We start from the raw sequence: 26,269 nt of genomic DNA, 5'->3' as shown, positions 1-26,269 counted from the left end.
TGAATCCTTATATAAAAATAGAACAACTGAATACAAATTGAAAACCCATGGATAACATTAACAGCAACACCAATTTACATGACAGCCCTACAGACCACAAAATACAAACTATAGAGGATAAATTCTACAGCTAAAGGACCAGGATTTTATCAGCATCTATATTAAAAGAAACATAAAGAGGTAACAGAACATTCAATGATCATGAATTTAAGAAACTCCAAATAGCCAATAGTATTCATTTCAGAGGAAAATGAGCCAACTTGAGAACAGCAGCTAAAATAAGTATCTGAATACAAGACCTCTATAGAGTTTTCTATTGCTGCTATAATTTATCACAAACTTAGTGGCTTAAAAAACACAAATTAATTATCTCACAGTCCTGTAGGTAAGAAGTCCTATAGGCTTGGAAGGTTTCTCTGCTCCAGGCCCCACAAGACTAAAATCAAGGTATCAGCTGGGCTGAATTCCTTTCTGGAGGCTCTGAGGATGGATTTATTTATAATCTCATTCCGTTTGTCAACAGAATTTCATGTGGTTGTTAAAATGACGTCACCATTTCTTCATTGGCTACTGGCCCATAATCATTTTCAGCTTCTAGAAGCTGCTGAGATCCTTTACTTGTGTCTCTCTTCCTCCATCTTCAAAGACAGTAGTGTTAGGTCAAGTCCCTCTCATAATTCAAATATATCTGAATTTCTTTCTGTGGAATCTTTTGGCTCAACTTTGAGATATTTCTTTTCTTCTTCTTCTTCTTCTTCTTCTTCTTCTTCTTCTTCTTCTTCTTCTTCTTCTTCTTCTTCTTCTTCTTCTTCTTCTTCTTCTTCTTCTTCTTCTCCTTCTTCTCTTCTTCTTCTTCTTCTTCTTCTTCTTCTTCTTCTTCTTCTTCTTCTTCTTCTTCTTCTTCTTCTTCTTCTTCTTCTTTTTTTTTTAGGGCTTATGTGTTTAGCATTTGGCTTACTTTGATAATTCAGGATCATCTCCCTACTTTAAGGTCAGCTGATTAGTAACCATAATGACATCTATAAAGTCCCTTCATGAGAGTACTTAGATTAGTGTCAGATTGAATAACCAGGCAACAGAAATCTTGTGGGTCATCTTTAGAATTCTTCTTATCACAGAATAGTCAATAATTTCTTAAAGGATTGGACCAGTGGGGACCACATAAACTTTGAAAACCAATCAATTAAAGTTCTTTCCCAAGAAAGCCCCACATTGAAGAGAAACTGCTGGGATGGAAGCAAAGTTGAGTAGAATATAAGCAAAATAGATGAATAAAAGATAAATTATAGATAAAACAAAGGAAGGATAAAGAGACAGTAAATATTAGAAAGCAAGTCACCATATGTTTCTACTTATCACAAAAACAATAGAAGAAGGGCTGGGCGCAGTGGCTCACGCTTACAATGCCAGCACTTAGGGAAACCGAGGTGGGAGGATCATGAGGTCAGGAGGCAGGAGGATCACGAGACCATCCTGGCTACTGCAGTGAAACCCAATCTCTACTAAAAATACAAAAAAATAGCCACACGTAGTGGCAGGTGCCTATAGTTCCAGCTACTTGGGAGGCTGAGGCAGGAGAAATGGCTTGAACCCAGGAGGCAGAGGTTGCAGTGAGCCAAGATCACACCACTGAACTCCAGCCTGGGTAACAGGGCAAGACTTCATCTCAAAAAAACAAAAAACAAAAAACAATAGAAGAGTTATGTTAAATATCTATCTCCTAGCAAAATAATCAGCAACAGAAAGGCATTGAGATTAAATAGCACAACGATTGTTAAAAGAAAAAAGATGACAAAAAGTAAAATAATATCCCTACAGGCAAAAGAATTACTCTAGAAAGATATGGCCACAAAACAACCTGTACATAAATTAACTATACACATTAGGAATGGTTATAAGACATAAAAAATAATTAGAATAATAATAACTAGAAATGAGGTAAAAGAGTTTAGAAATGAATCAGAAATAAAAACAAAAATATTAGAAATGAAAAACTTAGAGAAAATGCAAAAGAAAAGCACAATAGATAATATTTTAAGAGAAATAGAAAGTGAAAGCAAATACTTTTTTAAAAATTGAAATAAATGAAGAGATAAAAAGATATTTGAGACTATGACAAATTATGGAAATTGATAAAGAAGATCTAACAAAAGGATAAAAAGGGAGTTGGGGAAGGAGAAACAATGGAACAGAACAAATGCACAATAAAATGTAATCCCTGAAAAAAATGTGACTACAATTTGAAATATCCACATTGTTTCATACATCTGAGATTATCTGATAATGTTGACCCAGAATAATCAATATCAATGCATCTTCTAGTGAAATACTGGACCTTAAAGGAAAGAAAAAAAAAAAAAACAGCTGATGGTTTATAAACCATCACCTACCCCAGAGGTTGTATTGATAGTAAAAGAAAAGGCATTTGTTTGTTTTTTTTCTACATTAAAGACATTACAAGTTAACCTGTATACATTGGTCACTGTTTCTAAAGGACATTTTCACAGGATCTCTCATGACACAAGTTATGTGCTTCATTGTTACGCATTTCATTGTACTTCCTATAATCCTTGTTACTCAGACTTTTACAAGTTAGTTTCATTTTAAATGGTCTGAGGTAAAGATAGTTAATACTCATTTAGCCTCTGTTCTCAGCTCTATTTTATATATGAGGAAAGTGTGGCTAAGACAGCTTAAGAAATTTGTCCTCTTTGAAGCAATTGTGAATGGGAGTTCACTCATGATTTGGCTCTCTGTCTGTTATTGGTGTATAGGAACGCTTGTGATCTTTGCACATTGATTTTGTATGCTGAGACTTTGCTGAAGTTGCTTATCAGCTTAAGCACATTTTGGGCTGAGACAATGGGGTTTTATAAATATGCAATCATGTCATCTAGGAATCCAACTTACAAGGGATGTAAAGGACCTCTTCAAGGAGAACTACAAACCACTGCTCAGCTAAATAAAAGAGGACACAAACAAATGGAAGAACATTCCATGCTCATGGACAGGAAGAATTAATATCATGAAAATGGCCATACTACCCAAGGTAATTTATAGATTTAATGCCATCTCCATCAACCTACCAATGACTTTCTTCATAGAATTGGAAAAAACGACTTCAAAGTTCATATGGAAACAAAAAAGAGCCTGCATTGCCAAGACAATCCTAAGACAAAAGAACAAAGCTGGAGGCATCACGCTACCTGACTTTAAACTATATTACAAAGATATAGTAACCAAAACAGCATGGTACTGGTACCAAAACAGAGATATAGACCAATGGTACAGAACAGAGCCCTCAGAAATAATACCACACATCTACAACCACCTGATCTTTGACAAACCTGACAAAATCAAGAAATGGGGAAAGGATTCCCTATTTAATAAATGGTGCTGGGAAAACTGGCTAGCCATAAGTAGAAAGCTGAAACTGTATCCCTTCCTAATACCTTATACAAAAGTTAATTCAAGATGTATTAAAGACTTAAATATTAGACCCAAAACCATAAAAACCCTAGAAGAAAAATCCCAGCACTTTGGGAGGCCGAGACGGGCGGATCACGAGGTCAGGAGATCGAGACCATCCTGACTAACATGGTGAAACCCCATCTCTACTAAAAAATACAAAAAACTAGCCGGGCGCGGTGGCGGGCGCCTGTAGTCCCAGCTACTCGGGAGGCTGAGGCAGGAGAATGGCGGGAACCCGGGAGGCGGAGCTTGCAGTGAGCCGAGAGAGCGCCACTGCACTCCAGCCTGGGGCACAGAGCCGAGACTCTGTCTCAAAAAAAAAAAAAAAAAAAAAAAAAAAGAAAACCTAGGCAATACCATTCAGGACATAGGCATGGGCAAGAACTTCATGTCTAAAATACCAAAAGCCATGGAAACAAAAGCCAAAATTGACAAATGGAATCTAATTAAACTAAAGAGCTTCTGCACAGCAAAAGAAATGGCCATCAGAGTGAACAGGCAACCTAGAGAATGGGAGAAAATTTTTGCAATCTACCCATCTGACAAAGGGTTAATATCCAGAATCTACAAAGAACTTAAACACATTTACAAGAAAAAATCAAACAACACTGTCAAAAAGTGGGCAAAGGATATAAACAGACACTTCTCAAAAGAAGACATTTATGCAGACAACAGACACATGAAAAAATGCTCATCATCATTGGCCATCAGAGAAATGCAAATCAAAAACACAATGAGATACCATCTCATAGCAGTTAGAGTGACAATCATTAAAATGTCAGGAAACAACAGGTGCTGGAGAGGATGTGGAGAAATAGGAACACTTTTACACTGTTGGTGGGATTGTAAACTAGTTCAACCACTGTGGAAGACAGTGTGGCGATTCCTCAAGGATCTAGAACTAGAAATAGCATTTGACCCAGCAATCCCATTACTGGGTATATACCCAAAAGATTATAAATCATGCTGCTGTAAAGACACATGCACACGTATGTTTTTTGTGACACTATTCACAATAGTAAAGACTTGGAACCAACCCAAATGTCCATCAATGATAGACTAGATTAAGAAAATCTGGCACATATACACCATGGAATACTATGCAGCCATAAAAAAGGATGAATTCCTGTCCTTTGTAGGAACATGGATGAAGCTGGAAATCATCATTCTCAGCAAACTATCAGAAGGACAGAAAACCAAACACTGCATGTTCTCACTCATAGGTGGGAACTGAACAATGAGAACACTTGGACACAAGATAGGGAACATCACAGACTGGGGCCTGTTGTGGGGTGGGGGGAGGGGGGAGGGATAGCATTAGGAGATATGCTTAATGCAAATGACAAGTTAATGGGTGCAGCACACCAACATGGCACATGTGTATGTATGTAACAAACTTGCACATTGTGCACATGTTCCCTGGAACTTAAAGCATAATAATAAGAAGAAAAAAAAATAAAGAAAAAAAGAAAAAGTGAAAGTATTAGAGTCAGGGAGATCTAAGGTCAAATTTTCTCTTTGGTGCTGACCTGCTGTTTGATAATAGAGTAAGATTTTAACACCTGCAGGTCTCAATGTTTTTGTCTGAAAAATGGGGATAATGTCACTTTCTTAATTGGGGATTTTTTTTTTTTTTTTTTTCAGATTTAAACAACGAGTTAATCTGAAAAAAAAAAAAAAGAAAAAGAAATTTGTCCTCGAATTTTAGCCAGGAATTGTATGATGACAAATCCTCAGTTTTCATCCTGCTGACTCCTCTGGGGCCTTTAATACTTGACAAATAATAGAGAAGAAAATGTAGTTCTGAGAACGTGAGAATGCTATTACCATCTTTCTAGAGTATTGCATAAAGTTGATGGTCATCAAAATTATAATTCCAGGAAGAAAGAAACATCCAAATAATTAATTTGAATAATTTTCCAGGAATTCCAAATGTAGGTCTTATATGAACCTTGACGACAAAATTTGTTTCGTAGGTCCAAGCTGTGAGAGGAAGCACAGAACTCTTCGGAGTCATGCAATAGTCCTTGAGTAGCTGATTTCAGCAAGCCCACCTTACGTGACATATCTCCAATAGCATTGCAAAACCAAGCAGTGAGGAAAACCTGCACATGTAAGCTTCCATGATGAGATAAAATACCAGAAGAAGCAGGGCCACTGCAAAGGCTACTTTGTAAATAAACATAATAAGCAGACTAAGATCTATGCAAAGATTTATTATACATATATATTGGAAACCAATTTTATAGACAGTTGTCAGATGAGTTACAAACCACAATCTCTCTAAGGTACCATGTATATTAAGGAAGTATTTTTTTCTTCTAGACAACAATCTCTGACACAATCCTTCCAAAGAAAATGTCTCATTTAAATCAAACACTACAAACTTTGCTGATTTTTAATTTACAGAGACTTTGAAATTAGAAACTTAAATTATGTACCATCTTACATGTCACATCATTGATCCTCTTTAAAATTCTACATATAAACAATGTAAAGCAAAGACATCAGGAATTTTACAAGACTACCTCGTATTATTGCCAGAGATGCAAATCTTGATATTCTCTCAGTAAAACTGTATTTACAGGAGGCAAGTGTTTTTCAACCACACTTCATTATTTGGCCCCAAATATCTTTCATACATTCCTGTGAGACTTGGCTTGGCAAACAAGGAGGTAAAACAAGTAGGCCAAATGGCACATCACAAAACTCTCAAAAGTAGAACATACTCAGAATTGTAAAGGACAATGCTTATGACATTTGGTATTTCATCGTGACACTAATAAATTTAGAAGGGAACCTTTATTATCTATTATTGCCTGAATTTTTAAGCCCCAAATTAAACATAATTTAAGTTATCTTAGTTGAAAAATTGATGATAATCTTATATTTTAAAACTATATGATTGTATATAGGTAGGCTTAAATGCACATACCGTCACACATAGAATCACAAATAATTATAAAAGAAAGTGAACCCATTCTTTTTGAAACAATTCCTATGTGCAGATTTTCTTTACTGTCCGCATATATTTAAAGTTATAAATCAAATCTTAGCAGCATTAATTCATTACTGATACATAAAATCTTTACTAGAATTAAAATTACTACAAGGCCATTGAGTCATTAAAAAGAAAAGCCAAATGCTTATAAGTAGATTTAACAATACCAAATTTGCTCTGAAAGAATAAAGGACACTGTGTCACATCATCTCCTTATTTACTTTGATTATTGGTCTGTAATTTTGCTGAAAATTACAGCAAAACAATAAAAAATGAGTGTTGACATTCAAAGTCAGATTTGGGTGTGCCAGCAAAGAGCATATACTATGAATTAATAAATTTGAGAAGCATTCCTTTTGAATAATGATTTTGAAAATTCTCATGAATCCGAAAAAGTAAAATGCTCTTTTTCTATTTTAAAATTCTGTTAAAATATAACTCCCTATATATTTAATACATTGCTTGTAATAGTTAAAAAAATAAAAAATAAAAAATAAAAACAAAAAACCAAACAAAAAAAAGAAACTCAAAAACTATTTAAAGAAACCAATAAAATAATACTGGTATTATCTACAGTACTCCTAATGTTCTGAAGAAGTCTAGTAAAAACGTGGGAATGTTAGTACTGCATTTTTAGTCCATGATTTGAGAAAAGAATGAGCTGGAAAAGCATAGTAAAAGTTGTGTCATAGAGACTTATCAGGATGCCAGGCAAGACTTAGACCAAGCCAATGTCACGTGAGACCCACCCAAGAAAAAATGTCTGCTTACACTCAGCCACTCACACTGGATATGGCATCTGATTGGATTACCAGAAGTGATGTTCCTCACTATGTTAACTAGGCTAGGAAGGCAGAGATCATTGACAGTAGGAAATTTCATTTCTAGAACTTGTCATAGTCTGAACCATTAAATTATGAAATGACTACTTATTTACATTTCTAATTTCTATTGAAATCTAAGAATGTCACCATAGGCAACAAACAAAAAAGGGTTATGTTTATTAATAATATTGCTTTTGCCAAGAGAACTTCCCAGCTTTTATTTTTATTTTTGCTTTTTTTATTTTTTGAGTCAGAGTTTCACTCTTGTTGCCCAGGCTGGAGTACAATGGCACAATCTCGGCCCACTGCAACCTCCACCTCCCGGGTTCAAACGATTCTCCTGCCTCAGCCTCCCAGCAACTGGGACTACAGGCATGTACCACCGTGCCCGGCTAATTTTTTGTATTTTAGTAGAAATGGGGCTTCACCATGTTGGTCAGGCTGGTCTTGAACTCCTGACCTCAGGTGATCCACCCGCCTCAGCCTCCCAAAGTGCTGGGATTACAGACATGAGCCACTGCACCTGGCCTCCTAGCTTTTATTAAAATAGCTGTGCATATTTTTATTCTGCCCCAAATGATAAATGTTTAATGTGACTTAGAAAGAAAAGGCTGTAAACTACTGGGGACTTCAGTGAACCATAACATAATCTGCAAACCTTAACTCAAAATAAGATCAAATGTATGAAGAAATTTACCACTTACCAGAAAAGCTACTGATTTCATACAGTAGAAGCCACGTCTATTTAGATAGACTAGCACTTCATTATGGCTAGACATAGCCTCTCCTGACTCCCATCATCAAATGTTTGTTACAAGATACTTTATAAAATATTGGAAAATAGTGTAACGATGCAAAATCAGAATGTAATATAACAAAGCTAGATACGATCTCTCTCCTTGCTTTCCTTTTTAAAAGTAAAAATATCCCCCATCCTATGTAAACGGAAGTTAAAATATGGTGCATATAGTAGAGTCCTTTAAAAAAGTCTGTATTTTCTTGGACATGGAGAGGTATGGAAGGCTTATCATAATTCTCCTAACCACTTAAGCTCTCCTCTTCTAACATTTTGTGTGCTATATTTTACTTGGTGGAAAATAATGTCCTTCCTGTATTACTCTCCCAGTTGCTGAGTGGCACACAAATTTATAAACTTAAAGTATAACATTTGAAAAAGAAAAAAGATTAGTATAACATAGAATAAATGATTGATTGAAGAATCAGTTTAAGTAGGACCATTTAAAGTTAATCCAATTTAAATAGGAATAGTACTAAGAAAAACAACCTTATTTTTGCATAATATTGACAATTTTTCATAGTGTCTCGATGAAGGAAAAAAATTGCCACTGGGTACTATTTTTAATACTTTGAAATAATGTACAGAAAAGTTTAATTCAATTGACATTTGTACTCTTTCAGGAAAAGCAAAACAAAACCAAAACCAAAACCCAGAAAATAACAAGAAGTTTTTGATAAACAGCACAAAAGTAATCTTAAAATATTCTTTGAAATCTACAAATTATTCTCCAAGTATTTTTTGGAACAATTTCCTTTGAACAGCATTATGAAGATTTAGTTTCTAAATTCTCATGACTAACAGGTAAGTGCTGAAAAATAGTTTAAATTTTTGTTCATGCTGCCTGTTTCCTTAATAAAATTGAAAATATGTAAATACAGAAAAATAAAGTAACAAATGGCAGGACTTCAATTTTTACAAATGCATATGTAATAAAAGTTTGGATCAGAAAAAAATGCAGAGGATTGACTGACAAATCAGTCAGTACTAAGAGTTCAGGGTATCTGAACTTAATGTTTTGATGGCATTACTGCTTCCTGAAAGCATACCGATGTCTCAGCCAGAAATGGAATCTTTGTGGAGCACAGAACTCAGCATTGAAATCACCGTGCTTTGTTACTTACCATTTTTATTTAATTAAGTGAGATTCAAAACACTTTTATTTCATAAAATAAACCTAGCTTTTTATATTTTTTAAATTTTGAAACATAGAAATTTATGCCTGCAATCTGGGTGGTATATCTGATCACACACACCTTATCTAGTGGCAGACATAAAATTGAATTGAATTGAGTATTATTCAATTCAATTTTTTGCTTTAGCAAAAACTAAAGTTCAGCAAAAACTAAAGTTTAGCATTAGCTCTCATAGGAAAAGTAATTTTCAGTAATTTATCCTGTTACATGTGCAGTTTAACATATTCTAATCATTTTTGGAGTCTTCTTATAATTTATATAAGTAATACCTCTATATAGGCTACCTATTTTATTGAATTTAGTAAGATATGCCAGTACATGCCAAATAGAAGAATTCTGGATTAACCCTAACCCCAAATTAACTGATCTTGAAAGATGTCCAGATATCCTTCCACATATTTACACAACCCAACTCAAATGTAAACTGACAATGAAAAACCTTTCCAAATTCTCTTCCATAAAGATTTAGAGAAAACTATTAAACCAGTTAATATGAGACAAAGGATATTATTTTATGTTCACTGACATTTTTCTAAATGATTTTTTGCAACTATGGTAATTAGGCTAAATGTCAAATGTGCCTTGTTGACTCTTGTCTGAGTCAGAAGTAAATAGGAAATTTCAGATTTTGACATTTTCATTCATTTTGGAATTGTCTGATAATGACAGAGATCCAATACTATAGGTAATCATCCTGTTTATACAGACTGCGCAAAATGAGTGTACCAGCTAATAACTCAGATATTTCACTTAATCAAACTTTCAAATGATTTTTCTTAGACTAATAACATTGATACAACAGGAACATAGAAAGTAAAACAAGAAAATATTAGGTTTTTTCAAGTGGTAGAAAATTAAATGTCCAGATTTCCTGGGTTCTTTGAATGTCAATAAGGACAAAGCTTTTTAAGTCTGTACATGATGCTTTAAAGGTGATTCAATTTAACTAGTAGATAGGAATAGTCCTAATAAAAACAACTTTATTCTTGCATAATATTGGAAATTTTTCATAGCGTCTCTATGAACAAAAAGTTGCCACTGGGTACTATTTTTAATACTTTGAAATAATGTACAGAAAAGTTTAATTCAATTGATATTTGTACTCTTTCAGGAAAAGCAAAAACAAAAACCAGAAAATAATAAGCAGTTTTTGATAAATAGTACAAAAGTAATCTTAAAATATTCCTTGAAATCTATGAATTATTCTCCAAACATTTTTTGGAACTATTTACTGTTCCACTAACAGCAATATGAGGATTTACCTTCTAAATTCTCACGACCAACAGATAAGTGCTGAAAAATAGTTAAAATTTTTGTTCATGTTACCCATTTTCTTAGTAAAGTTACATGCTATCAATAAATAGTTAAAATCTTTCCAAAAAACATCATTGATTTTTTATATTGGATATTGCTTTTGGTGTTAATCAATCCTAACATTATGAAATGTAGCCATTGAGAAAATGATAGGTGAATAACAGTTATTTAAATCAAGTATGTTTTTTTTTACTATGGTGAAAACCTCTGAAAACATTTTGGATATCTTAATTTTTATCAGAACTGATTCATCTGCTTTATTCATTTCAAAAATATTATTATGCTGTTGAAAGAAGAGTTTGTTAATAACAAATAGTCATGATTCCAACTTACATTTTGAAAAAGAAGCATTAAGCTGGAGGACTTGTGTAATTTCAAATTTTAATACAAAAGTACAGTAATCAACACAGTATGACATCAATATAATAATAGATATGTAGATCAATAAAACAGGATGAAGAACCCAGTAAAGAACCCACACATTTACAGTAAATTGATTTTTAACAAAGATGCCTAGGCAATTCAAGAGGAAAACAATAATCTTTACCACAAGTGGTGTTAGAACAAATGGATCGCTATATGCGAAACAAAAACCAAACCAAAATGACAAACCTTAGATGCTTATTTTACACCATATACAAGTTTAAATAAACACAAATCTGAGACAAAAGTAGAAAAATTAAAACGATCCACATTTTAGAAGACGACATCTGATAAACAATGTGTGTCCTTAGGCAAGAATTTCTTAGACATGATTCTGAAAGCCTGATTCACAAAATAAAAACTGGCGAATTTGACTTCATCGAAATTGAAAACTGATGGTATTCAAAAGATCCCATTTCAAAAATGGAAAGGCAAACCACAAAATGAGAAATGTATTTGCAAATCATACATATCAGAAACACTTGTATCAAGAATATAGTTGTTATCTGTTGCCAAATTACTGTAATACTTAGCATCTCAAAACAACAAGTCACACAGTTTTGAGGGGCAGGAATCTGGAAGTGGCTTAGCTGAGTGGTGCTGGCTCAGGGTGTCTCAAGACAAGCTGTTGGCCAAAGCCGCAGTCATCTGGAGCTAGAAAATTCCGTGCTCACTCACATGGTTGTTGGCAGACCTCGGTTCCTTGTTGGCTTTTGGAAAAATACCTCAGTTGCTTGTCCCAGGGGCCCTTTATAAGCCATCTGATTGTCCTCATGACACGGCAGCTGGATTCTCTGGAATGAATGATGCAAAGGGGTTTGGCAGGGGAGAGAAAGAAGCTGAGATGGAAAACACAGTCTCTTAAACCTAACCTTGGAAGTGATATACCATCATTTCTGCCGTATGTTGTTTGGTTCTTTTGGTCAGACCAATCCTAGAGCAATGAGGAAGGCACTGCTCAAGGGTGTAAATGCTAGAAGATGAGGTAATCTGGCTATTGAACAGAATACATAAAGAACTTTTGAAGCTCAATAATAAGTGACAAATAACAAGAAAATAGGCAAAATATTTCAATAGGCATTTCACTAAAGAAGATATACGTATGGCTAAAAATAAAATAATAAAAACACCAAATGAAGACATCCTCAACATCATCAGTCATTAGGAGAATGCAAATTAAAATTACAATGAGATATCATTATATACCCACTAGAATGACTATAATCAAAAAGACTGACCATACCAAATGTTGGCAAATATTTTGAGAAACTGGAACTTTTATACATTATTGGTGAGGATGTAAAATGGCACAACCCTTTTGAAGAACAGTTTGGGAGGTTTTAAAGTTAAGCATCCATTTACCATATGACTCAGCAATTCTAATCTTAGGTATTTATCCAAGAGAAATAAAATCATATATTTAGATATCCACATAAAGAGTTGTACATAAATGTTTATAAAATCATCACTTACAATAGCCACAAACTAGAAACGACCCAAATGACCACCAATAGGTGACTGGAAAAAACAAAATTTGGTATCAATACAATAGAATGATACTCAGCAATAAAATAGAATAATCCATGCAACAAAATTAATGCATCTCAAAATCATACAAAATGAAATAAGTCATTTCTATGAGTTTTCTATTGCTACCATAATAATTCCTACAAACTGAATGACATAAAACAATACAAATGTATTATCTTATCATTTTGGAAGCCATAAGTCTACATGGGTCTCACCAAGCTAAATTGACAGGGCTGTGTTTCTTTCTGGAGGCTCTAGAGGGTAATCTATTCTCTGACTGTTCCCTTCTAGAGGTCCCCTCCATTTCTTGACTCATGGCTCCCTTCCTCCAACTTCAAAGCCATCAATGGCAGACTGAGTCTTTCTTGCGTTGCATCTCTCTCACTCTTCTTCCATTATTGTATCTCTCTGACCCAGCTGAGAAAGGTTCTGTGCTTTTAAGGACTGAAGTGATTACATTGGGCCCATCCAGATAGTCCTGGATAACCTCCTCATTTATAAGTCTTATTTACATTGGCAAAGTCCCCTTTCCAGTGTGATGTAACATATTGACAAGTGCAGGGGGTTTTATTTTGCAAACCACACTTTTTATATGAAATTTCTAGAAAAAGCAAAAATAAGTAGATGAAAATTATATCAGTATTTGCTGGGACTGGGGGTGGGAGCAGATTTCACTAAAAATAGACATTAAAGATCTTTTTAGAATGACAGAAGTTATCTAAAATGGAATCTATCATAGTTGCACAATTCTTTTTTTTTTTTTTTTTTTTTTTTTGAGACGGAGTCTCTCTGTGTCGCCCAGGCTGGAGTACAGTGGCGCCATCTCGGCTCACTGCAAGCTCCGCCTCCCGGGTTCACGCCATTCTCCCGCCTCAGCCTCCCTAATTTTTTTTTTTTTTTTTTTTTTTTTTTTTTTTTTTTTTTTTTTTTTTTGTATTTTTAGTAGAGACAGGGTTTCACCGTGTTAGCCAAGATGGTCTGGATCTCCTGACCTCGTGATCCACCCGCCTCAGCATAGTTGCACAATTCTAAATTTTACTAAAAATCATCAAGTTGAATATTTTCAATGGGCGAATTTTATATGTAAAATGTAGTTCAATAAAACCATTAAATATTTTTAAGTGAATAGAAAAAAAACAAAGAAAAATAATTTATTGCAGTAGTTAATACTATTAAAATAAGCCCTGAAAACATGGACCTCTTATTTGGGATTTTGACTCTTGGTGAATTTCTGTTTTCTCCCAATCAATTAAATAGTGTTTTGGCTTTTGTCATAAGCACATTATGTTTACATTCAATATATCATCTGCTGATCTTAAACACATTCCTATTACATCATATGATAGAAGTGCATAAGTGTGAGACTTCTGAATTCAAGACCCCCCAAAAAGCTTTTCTTTTAATACTTTCATTGGATAAATTATGAACACACTGAGAGAAATATTAGAATCAAATCTCAAATGCTTCATCCTACTATATGTGTAAAACTATGATTCATTATTATTAAGAATCATAACAAAGTCCATTCACCAGTTAATTTTTTTTCACATAAATATGTGGTGAAACATTTATTTACAGTTTCCTTTGCCTGGCAAGTGGTAAACCACAATCCTGAAAATTTATGTCTTAGTGACAAAAAACCAAGCACTTCATATACATTTGCTCCAGAAGTACTCAGAAGGGTCATGCTACCCTAGTGAAGAATAAAAGTACACACTCTGCACCTTTATTAGTGATGAATCATTAATTTATTCTGATTGGACTTAAAGTTATGAATGAGTCAGCTAACTGAACTGTGTGAAATGGTGGGTGGTACAGGGAGAAGTTTGATGCTGACATATTTAACTATAGATGTTAATGCCTTGCTGTGTATATTCCCATGATGAAATTGATTCTGCTTTTGCTTTGTGCCTCGAGGTCTCCTATAATTAAAGGTGTAATGTCTATGGATTGCTTTGAAATGAAGTTATCCAAAGAGAAGGTATTACCATATTACAGAGCTATCTGATTAAAGCTTGCCAAAACATTATGGACAAGAGTGAGGGCCCTAATAGTGCATGCCAACATGATCTCATCTTGAAGTATGAGAACGTAAGAATCAGCACATACTTCTAAATACTTCCTTCAAATAAATAAAGAGAGGCTAATTGTTTAGCTCATTTATTTTATTTTATTGTTTCTTCACTATAATTTTTCCTACTCTATTTTTACTATTGTGGACTTTTCAAAATCCCTTAAAATTGATGGCCATGTATTAGCATGTAATTTAAAAAGCTTCAATTTGTTTTCCCATGTATGGGTTATGTTAATAAAAGAATCAGGAGTTAAATAGATATATCCCTGGGAAATGCAATTTTAGAGATGTTTATAAATGTCTATATTTCATTAATTATTTATAAAGTAAGGCTTTGAGGCAGAAACAATTTTTCCATTATATCTGTAACCATAAAAGATGAAAGATGCATTCATTTTTTTTCTTCAACTTTTATTTTAAGTTCCAGGGGATGTATTCATTTTTAACTAAGTGGAAGTAATGCTTGAACCATGAATAAAGATACAGATTCATTTGACGAGACTTTGTTGGTCTGATTCATTAATAGTTTTTTAAGCGTTAACATTCTTACCAAGCAATTTTTATTTCTTAAAAAAAAAATCCTGAGTTTAATAACAGGTTAGAGTAGTTTCTGTTACCAAAATGACTTTGGAATTCCACATAATTAGAATCAGATAAAATGTATGTTCTGCAACCAATTTCAAGGGTGCTATTTAAAAAAACCATGACAACACCAGGATTTAATTTCTGACCTGTTTCTCAGATCTTTTTATTTAATCTGCAATCCAGCATTTAAAAAAATAAAAAATAAAAATACCACAAGGAAGCACTGGACTTAAGAAGAGATAAACCCAGGTAAAGAATTATTTTTCTTGAGAAGTGACTGGGATCAAGAGAGACTGAGACACCTTTTGTTTCTTGTCAGGAAACCTGGATTTCCATTCGATTCCCACAGAAACCTATTGTGCAATCTAGAAATATTTTATGTCCTTAGCATAAGTGAATGGAATTGACTATATAAACTTTTATGAAAGTAAGTTCTAAACCCCTATTCTAGAACTCAAAAGGTTAATACCTTGTCTATAAACAAATGGGTTGAAAAGTCACCTTTGAAGTTTAGAAGCTGTATCTCAAATTCTAGGCCTGTTCATGAAACCACAGGTTTACTGGAGGAGATAAAATAAGGAAAACCTTGTGAAAATTTCTCAGAAGTTAAACCCACCAGAAATGTGCCTAATTTTTGCATTTTCCACATCTAAGCTTCTGGTCAATTAGAAAGACTATGGTCAAAAGGGGTATATTGCTTAGATGCTGGCATTGATTTAATTAAAAGGAAAAATGGAAGAAAATGAATTCTAAGAATGGGGCAAATCTTAATGTCTTAATTCGTTTTGTGCTGTGAGTCTGAGCAATTTATAAAGAACAGAGATTTATTTCTTACCATTCTGGAGTAATACGCAGCAATTTAGGCTTTTCCTAGCCTGCTCCTCTAAATTCTTCCATACTCTACCCATTACCCAGTTCCAGAGTGGCTTCCAGTTTTAGGTATTTGTTATAACAAGGGTGCCACTCCTTCGTACCAATTTTCTATCATAGTCCATTCTGTGCTGCTATAATGGGATACCTGAGACTGGGTCATTTATAAAGAACAGGGATTTATTTCTTACAGTTCTGGAGGCTGAGAAGTCCAACATTAAGTTGCTGGTATCTGGTGATGACTTTTGTGGTGCATCATCCTATGGCAGAAGGTGGAAGGGTAAGAAAGCATCAGAAGGCAAGAAAGAGTTGAAATCACTTTTATCAGGAACCCGTTCCCATGATAATTAATCCATTCCTGTGATAAGAGCATTAATCCAGGTCTGAGCCCTCATGATCTAATTACCTCCTACAGGTCCTGACTCTCAACACTGTTGCATTGAGAATTAAGTTTCCAACACGTGGAGATAGGTCAGCCTGTCTCAAGAGAGGGGTCACTTGTGTGTAGGGCAAAAAGGGGTTATGAGAAGAGTTTATTTTACCTGTTACCATATCTCTCTTGCCAAACTCTCTACCAGCTCTCATGAAAATGTGCATTTTGGGGGACACATTCAAACCACAGCTGTTAAGTAACTCTCATTTTCCCCTTGTTCCCATACCCATAGTCAAGCTACATGAATTTTTTTTCCCCCCAATTAGAAGTAAATAGTTGCAGCTACTTCAGTTTAGTAAATATCACTGAATAGCATTTCATGAGACAAATTCAGTAGATAGACCTAAAGGTCCTTGCTGACATTTTTTTCATGTCAGCCTTAATAGTTTCTTAATCTCATTTTAATTATCTTAGTTTAAAAGCCAGATTCTAAATAGGTTACATAGAATGACCAGTGGACAAAAACTAAAGGAGTCATTTTAGGTTGGAGGCTTTTTTTTTTTTTTTTTTTTTTTTTTGAAACAGAGTCTTGCTCTGTGGCCCAGGCTGGAGTGCAGTGGTGCAATCTTGGCTCAGTGCAACCTCCGCCTCCCGGGTTCAAGCAATTCTGTCTCAGCCTCCCGAGTAGCTGGGTTTACAGGCATGCACCACCATGCCCCGCTAACTTTTGTAATTTTAGTAGAGATGGGGTTTCGCCATGTTGGCTGGAGGGTTTTAAATGAGTATTTGCTCCTATTAGAGGCTGCCTTGGTAGTCACTGCCAGATCTGATGCCTTGTGCGGTGCCTGGTGTATGGGAGAGAATTATTAAATGTTGGATTAATGAACAGACATACCTCAACCAGGCTTTATTGGGTCAGCTTGTCTTAAGAGAGGGGTCACTTGTTTGTAGGGCAAAAAGGGGTTATGAGAAGGGTTTATTTTACCTGTTACTGTATCTCTCTCACCAAGCTCTCTACCAGCTCTCATGAAAATGCTGCTCCTGTACCTTCCCTGACCATATATTTCCAGAAATGCCACATCACAAATATTACACAGGAAATAAAGCATCTAAAATTGTAAACCCTCTGACCAGAATGTCTTTCATCTGATCGAGAACTTGAGCTAAAAAATCAAACCCCAAGCCCCATGGAATTTTAAAATTTGGAGTTTCTGGTGCTGAATATTTTGTGATTTGTCTTCTCTTGAGGCTTAAAAATTTCTATGTACTGGTGCAAGTAAATATAGAGGTAGAAAATAAATAGGCTTTTCTTGGACAAGTGACTTTGAGTGCACACTGTAACGTGTTTGAGGAGAGATTTTATAATAAAACTTAGTTGGTCCAACAAAGCCTAAATGTTTATGTAGCTCATTCAACTTGTCTGTGTCCTCAAATTGACACTGTTTTACTTCATGCCATATCAGATAAAGTTTAATGTGTTTATCTCTAGGAGAAAGAGCTTCTTGTCAAACACGAAAATAAGAGAGAAAGAGGTGGAGTTTCCTCACTGAAATTAGTCAGTAACAGGCTGTGTCTATTATGAACCCTCACATTCAACAAAGTGGAGAATGCCAGGATACTGCAGCAAATGGAGTTTTGCTGAAGATCAAAGCAACATAAGCTGCTGTAACAGATTGTATGTTCTGTCTTTGCATTTCCTGTAGGTGGTGAGCTCCTGAATTGTGGTAATTACCAGTCCTTGATTGAAGGCAATTCATTTCCTTCCTGACACTGAAAATATCAAAAACCAAGCTGCCTCTCGATGACCTTGACTTTACAGCCCATTTGTAATTATTCTGATCAGTTGCAAGGGGAGGTAAGAATTAGAATATGTCTTGTTTAAGAGATTCTTTAAGTTCCTTGCTGGAGCTTATTTTTAAATACCATCGGTAATTTGTTTTATATTCATAAACAAACTAATTTGATCACTTCAAATTCTTACCAAGTTTTAATTAGTCTGTTAATAAAAAAATTATAGCTTATCCAAGTATACTTTTACAAAAAATTGTATCTTAATAATTCTATTACCTAATTGATTTGCAAAATTAAAATTGTGCACAAACATTTTTTAGGTTGAAAAGTTTAAAAAGAAAAAAGCATGTACAAAAATACACTCTAGTTTTCATTTTCAGATAGAATAATTATATCTGTCATATACAAAATTTATATATACGAAAGAATCTATATTTTTCATATATTTATATATAAAAGTAATCATATATATGATTTTTACCTTAGGTAGCTCCAAAGATAAAATTCTTAAGATTGATAGAGAGCTGAGAAGAAATTTTAAGTAGTGGATATAACTTGTAATCATTTAAGATGTAATTAAGTCACATTTTCAGCAGATGTCCTAATAAATACAATAGTAGTAATTAGCATTATTATTAGGATACTGCCTGAAATAAAGGGTGTAAACATTACATAAAGCTTGGATAGAGAGCTGTAGGCTCAGAATCAAAAAACTTCAGACTGGAAACATACCTGAAACAACCTTAGTCAATTCCTGAGTTTTACAGTTAAAATTCAGTTTCAGACAAACAAACTGTTTCAAGTTAAATTGTCACTTAGTGGCTTAGTTGAGGCAATAATTCGTGTCTTCTACTTCTAATTCATTTACTCTGGTTTTTTAACATTTTTAACATTACTATATGTATTGAACTATTCCTATAATTATTAACTTAAACTCTCAAGTTAAACTTTTACATACAGAATAATACCTAAACATATTTTATATAGTGCTATACATCTTGTAGATAACATTCAATTTTTTATTGCTTACTCCATATTTATTTCTTTTGTACCAGCATAATTATGGCAGTAGAGGAAAGTTAAAAAGAAAGGGCAAATGCACACAATTTTCACCATCATATATAATTTTTAGTTTTTACTTCTAGAATTTATCTATGCTTACATGTTTTCTGAAGTTGTAATGATGAGGAAATACAATCTTTGTTCTGTTTTATTTAATTAACATTATATTATGACATTGTCATGTTCACAATTACTACTTTAGCAACTACATAATATTTCACTGACTTAATTTGATAATTATCCAGTCATTTCCCTCTTGTGAGTGATTACGTCATTTCTAATATTACTATAAAAAATACTGTTGTGAATTTCTTTGTGTACATTGCTTTTCTATATTGTTTGTCTTTTGATTTTTTTGTGTGGATAAATCATATTATGCTTATATGGATAAATTATGTCATATAAGCTCATGTGATTAAACAGCACAGTCCCTCTTTTACCTGAAGTGGAACATGAAAACAGCAGAGAAGCTACAGGCAGGACTGGCCCTATGTGCAGAAGGGTACCTAGAAGCCTGCAAAGATAATTTATAGGACAACCCCCCAAATCACCCCCAGTAGTCTTTCCTAAAATTTCCAACAATGCAATTTCTCAGTACCGTTTTAAGAGGTAGGTTTTTAATAAAATTAAGGCATTTCTAGACTAAACAAAGGAAAAGCATTAGCTAACACATATGCAGGATGTAGTTTATATGGTTAATTCCCATTACCAATCATAAATTCTTAGGCAGCATAGACTCAATCCTTCAAACAATTATTAAGAACAATATTGAGAGCATGACGCTATGATGTCTCTTGAGTGAAAGAAAATAAGATAATTGAACTTCAATCTCTCATACATTATAAACATGTTTCCTACACAAAACACATACCAGTCAATGAAAAGATCATGCTTTTCACAAGTTCTTTAGGACTCAGGCCCAGAATTCACAAGATTGTTGTGATTTAGTCACTCATTATTGTTCAGCATTTATTTTCCTGGCATATACAGCTATACAGCTACCATGTATTGCAAAGCTACAATGTCTCAGCCACTTTTTTTCATGATCTCATTTCATCCTTATAATAACTCTATATAGTATCCATTATTTCTCCATTTTACATATGTGGACATTAAGGCCCAGAATGTTGAAGCATTTTGAATAACATCACAAGTTCTGAGTTATGAAGTGGCATAGCCAAAATTCACCTTTCTCTGAATGATTATTCTGTAAGTACTCCTTAATGAGCAGGGATTTCTACCATAATATGTCAATAGCTTTTTGGGGCTATCTGAATTCTCTTGTGATTTTTCTATTCATAAAACTTGAAAAACCTCTTAGTTAATTCTTTTTCCCAGAATGTCAGTCATGCTGGACATTTACTCTACTGTTAAACATGTAACTAGAGAAGTGCAAGTGGGAACCACATTTATGACCCAAAATGAACTTTTCAAAATTTTTTGAAATGCTATAAATATTTTGCACTCACTCTTCATGACTAAAGTGTACTAAAGTCACAACAGATATTCCAAATCAGCAGTTGTGTTGCCAATGGAATCTCAACAATATTAATTCAGATTTAACAACCACTCTGATTCATCTCTTTAGATTCAAGTCCCATAAAAACACAGGATGAAGTCTCATGACTTTTATTAAAATGTCTGTAAATATAAGCCCTAAAAGGCAATGAACTCTGATATGGTGTTTGGATCTGAAAAATTTTGGAGAAGAAAAAGAATGTAAGAATGTACCTGCACCATAAGCATAGCAACTTCAGATTTAATGACATTTTTTGTTAAATTTTGTTCAGTAACTAAGCCGATCTCTCAGAAAATCATTTAAAATTACTCACAAGAATGTAATTATGTAGTGTTGGAATGATTTTAGTACAAAATCGAAAAAAAAAAAAATCCTTTCTTTCATTGCCTCAAAAACTTCACCCAAAAAAAGGATTGAATGAATTCCAAGTTTTTAAAGTTTAAGAATTCTACTACAAATTTAACTTCAAGGAGAAAATACTCTAAGTTATAATTAATGAATTATTGGTAAATGTTTAGGATACAAAGTCTTATACTAGAAATCCACACACACACACAAAAAGTTTTGAATCCATAATAGGTAGAAAGATAGTGAGTGATATGGTTTGGCTCTGTGTCCCCACCCAAATCTAATTTTGAATTGTACTCCCATAATTCCCAAGTGTTGTAGGAAGGACCCAGTGGAAGATAATTTGAATCATGGGGGCGGTTTCCCCCATACCATTCTCATGTTCCTGAATAAGTCGCAGGAGATCTGATAGTTTTATCAGGGGTTTCTGCTTTTGCATCTTACTCATTTTCTCTTGCTACTGCCATGTAAGAAGTGCCTTTCACCTCCCGCTATGATTCTGAGTTATCCCCAGCCATGTCGAACTGTAAGTCCAATTGAACCTCTTTTTCTTTCCAATCTTGGGTATGTCTTTATCAGCAGCATGAAAATGGACTAATACAGTAAATTGGTACCAGTAGAGTGGGGTATTGCTGAAAAGATACCCAAATACATAGAAGTGTCTTTGGAACTGGGTAACCGGCAGAGGCTGGAACAGTTTGGAGGGTTTGAAGAAGAAAGGAACATGTGGGAAAGCTTGTAACTTCCCTGTGACTTGTTGAATGGCGTTGACCTAAAGACTGATAATGATATGGATAATAAGGTCCAGGCTGAGGTGGTCTCAGATGAAGATGAGGAATTTATTGGGAATTGGAGCAAAGGTGACTCTTACTAAGTTTTAGCTAAGAGACAGGGAGCATTTTGCCCCCGTCCTAGAGATTTGTGGAATTTTGAACTTGAGAGAGATGATGTAGGGTATCTGGCAGAAGAAATTTCTAAGCAGCAAACCATTAAAAATGTGACTTGGGGCCAGACACAGTGACTCATGCCTATAATCCCAGCACCTTGGGAGGCTGAGGTGGGTGGGTCACTTGAGTCAGGAGTTCAGGACCAGCCTAGTCAACATGATGAAACCCATATCTACTAAAAATATAAAAATTAGCTGGGTGTGGTGGCATATGCCTATAGTCCCACCTACTCGAGAGGCTGAGGCAGGAGAATTGCTTGTACCAGGAGGTGGAGGTTATAATGAACTAAGCTCACACCACTGCACTCCAGCCTGAATGACAGAGAAGAGAATCACTTGTAGCAGGAGGCAGAGGCTACAATGAGCTGAGATCACACAACTGCACTCCAGCCTGGACGACAGAGTAAGACTCTGTCTCAAAAAAATAAAAAAATAATAATAATAAAAAAGATGTGACTTGGATGCTGTTAAAAGCATTCCACTTTAAAAGGGAAACAAAGCATAAAAGCAGAAAATTTGCAGCCTGATGATGCAGTAGAAAAGAAAAACCCATTTTTTGAGGAGAAATTCAAGCTGGCTGCAGAAATTTGCATAAGTAACAAGAAGCCCAATGTTAATCCCCAAGACAATGGGGAAAATGTCTCCAGGACATGTCATAGGCCTTCATGGTAGCCCCTCCCTTTACAGATCCAGAAGCCTAGGCGGAAAAAATGGTTTTGTGGGCCAGGCCTAGGGTCCCCATGCTGTGTGCTGCCTAGGGACTTGATGCCCTACATTCCAGCTGCTTCAGCCATTGCTAAAAAGGGTCAAGGTAGAGCGTCACTTATGGTTTCAGAGGGTGCAAGTCCCAAACCTTGGCAGCTTCCACATGGTGTTGAGCTGGCAGGTGTACACAAGTCAAGAATTGAGGTTTGGGAACCTCCACCTAGATTTCAGAAGATGTATGCAAATGCCTGGATGCCCAAGCAAAAGTTTGCTGCAGGTTGGGGGCCTCATGGAGAACCTCTGCTAGGGCAGTGTGGAAGGGAAATGTGGGGTTGGAGCCTCCACACAGAGTGCCTACTAGGGCACTGCCTAGTGACGCTGTGAGAAGACGGCCATTGTCCTCCAGATCCCAGAATGGTAGATTTACTGACAGCTTGCACCATGCACCTGGGAAAGCTACAGACACTCAACACCAGCCTGTGAAAGCAGCCAGGAGGGAGGCATACCCTGCAAAGACACAGGGGTGGAGTTGCCCAAGACTTTGGGAACCTACCTCTTGCATCAGTGTGACCTGGAAGTGAGATATGGAATTAAAGGAGATCACTTTGGAGCTTTAAATTTTGACTGCCCCACTGGATTTCAGACTTGCATAGGCCCTGTAATCACTTTGTTTTGGCCAATTTCTCCCATGTGGAACGGTTGTATTTATCCAATACCCGTATTCTCATTGTGTCTAGGGAGTAACTAGCTTGCTTTTGACTTTATAGGTTCATAGGCGGAAGGGACTTGACTTGTCTCAGATGAGACTTCGGACTGTGGAATTTTGGGCTAATGCTGAAATGAGTTAAGACTTCAGGAGACTGTTGGGAATGCATAATTGGTTTTGAAATGTGAGGACATGAGATTTGAAGGGGTCATGGGTGGAATGGGTTTTGCTCTGTGTACTCACCCAAATCTCATCTTGAATTGTACTCCCATAATTCCCATGTGTTGTGGGAGTAACTCAATGGGAGATAATTTGAATTATGGGGGTGGTTTCCCCCATACTGTTCTCATGGTAGTGAATAAGTCTCACAAATCTGATGGTTTTATTAAGGGTTTCTGCTTTTGAATCTTCCTCATTTTCTCTTGCCACTACCATGTAAGAAGTGCCTTTCACCTCCCTTCATGATTCTGAGGCCTCCCCAGCCATATGAAACTGTAAGTCCAATTTAACCTCTTTTCCTTCCCAATGTCAGGTACGTCTTTATCAGCAGCATGAAAATGGATGAATACAGTGGCCATTAATCGCTTGAACTTTTCACTGTGAAGAATGAAATTTTGCTACATATTCAGCCTAACTTTACATAGTTAGCTAAGCTCTATATCATTACATAATTACGAATATAGTTATATGATGAGTTAAGTCCTATGAAAAGGAAAGAATATGATTCCATGTAGGTACACACAATCCTCAAAATTTGCCTGTAAATTATTTGGCTTTTAAAGCATAATTTTTGATAGAAAATATTTTAAATTATAGCCTCTCTCCACCTGAAACCTATTGAATGTGTAATTTTTTTTTTTTTTTTTTTTTTTTTTTTTTTGAGACGGAGTCTTGCTCTGTCGCCCGGTCTGGAGTGCAGTGGCCGGATCTCAGCTCACTGCAAGCTCCGCCTCCCGGGTTTACGCCATTCTCCTGAATGTGTAATTAAGTTGAATTGTGCTTATTATACTTGAGACAGAACTCTGAGTTCAGGAAGGAAGGAGGCAGAGAACAAATATTTACTTCTTTCTGGCTACAGGACTGGCTGTGAATAAAATTTGGCATAGGCAATATACATGGGAATTTTTTTACTTCTTTATATTTATTCCTCTCTCACTTGAATATTGCTGCTATTTGGGTATACTATGCTCATTTTCTAATTTAAACTATGCTTATTAGCACACTTCCCAGGACCAGCCTACCCCTCAAATTACTCTGTGCCTCAAAATTATCTCCTCCATTCTTGTTCCTACTACAGTGCCTTGCACATAGAAGTCACACAATAATTATTCATTAAAAGAATGAATGAAATAAGAAACATAGAAAGTGTTAGAGAAAGCACCAACCTAACAGGAAGAAAAGATGTGGCTTTAACTGATCCTTTGCCTCTTTACTTCTTCTACATTTATATTCTCAGCTATTCTTCAAGTTTTATACAGTTGTTCTGTACAATGATTTCTTGAAGGCAAAAGTCTGAGCTCCAACAAGGTTAGGGGACATCAGTGCAGATGTTTTATGCACATTTTTAGAATTGGTGTTGATAGAAGTCTCATTTTTAAATGATGTAAAAAATGAGGCTGTATAGCCTGATTCATAATGCTCAAAAGACCATTATGAATCATTATTAAACAAAGCAAACACATAGTTGTCACATGATATAGCAGTTCTAGACTTACTTCACATGTTTCAAACAGTGATGGTTCCTTAAGAAGTCACATCTCTGTGCTATCTAACACATACAGAGGCACGATAAAACAGTACAGTTACTATGCTCTAATGTAGTTCATGGCCAACACTGCTTAGTGCTGAGTGTGGCACCCACGGTAATTTGTGGGCGAGGTGCCTCCTTAGGCCTTTCCTGTGTTGCATACCTATCTCATTGCTAAACTGCATCTGGTTAGAAAGCCCATCCACATGCTCTTGTATGGTCAAAAAGGAGAGACTTCCTCTATACAGAACTCACTCAATGCCCGGCATGGGCACATGGCAGGCTGACAGCCAAAATGTGCCCACTAAGCCCCTAACAAATGAATCATGAATCTGGGTGACTGGAGAGACAAATGTTTACCATGGAATGGTAACAAAAAAGTCTGGGCTTTTTGCCATTTCAGAAAAAAAAAAGAAAAAGAAAAGAAGCATGTGAACCTTCCTATCCTTTCCCAGATAGAGCTCTGAGAAGGTGTAGTACAATCAACTCAGTCTTTGGAGGGGCATATTGACAACAAAATGATACTTTGTATAATTTCACAACTTTGTGTGTGTGTGTGTGTGTGTGTGTGCAGTGATTTTCTCTCTTGTGGTGACTGATTTGCTTTACCATAAAACAAAGTAGGATGATACTATTATAATTTATCCTTTCCTATCACATCGTGTTTTAATTTAAGATTATAGAGCAAATAGACTGTGTTATTACTCATTGAACATCAAGAATGAAGAAAGAATAATATAAGGTTTTTGAGTATGGTTCTTTTCTCTGCTCAGTATCAATTCTTGCTCTGCCACTATCTGGCTGTGGGATGTTTGGCAAGTTACTTAACATCTTCCCCTATAATGTGGTCATTGAGACTAGACAATATGTGTATATGTATTAAGTGCCTGGAACAGATTAATAATAAATGCCAGTTGAAAATTATTTATTTGCAGAGGATGATGGTGGATAGAAGGCAGGACTAGCTTGCAGCTCCTGCCCACATGGA

At 35.3% G+C, this 26,269-nt stretch overlaps 1 long non-coding RNA gene across 1 annotated transcript in view; it reads right to left on the bottom strand.

Moving 5' to 3' along the window:
• Positions 1 to 11,002: 11,002 nt before the first annotated feature.
• The window catches only part of LOC140713240 (uncharacterized), a 122,069-nt gene continuing 106,802 nt past the window's right edge, over positions 11,003 to 26,269 (bottom strand). The window contains exons 3-4 of the long non-coding RNA XR_012095131.1: positions 16,276 to 16,344; positions 11,003 to 11,819 (exon numbers count right to left, since the gene is read on the bottom strand). This is a non-coding gene — a long non-coding RNA (uncharacterized lncRNA). The remainder of the gene's footprint in view (positions 11,820 to 16,275; positions 16,345 to 26,269) is intronic.

Source organism: Chlorocebus sabaeus, chromosome 13, assembly GCF_047675955.1.
Source record: "Chlorocebus sabaeus isolate Y175 chromosome 13, mChlSab1.0.hap1, whole genome shotgun sequence".
Classification (NCBI taxonomy): domain Eukaryota; kingdom Metazoa; phylum Chordata; class Mammalia; order Primates; family Cercopithecidae; genus Chlorocebus; species Chlorocebus sabaeus.
This window is presented reverse-complemented; position numbering and strand designations above follow the sequence as displayed.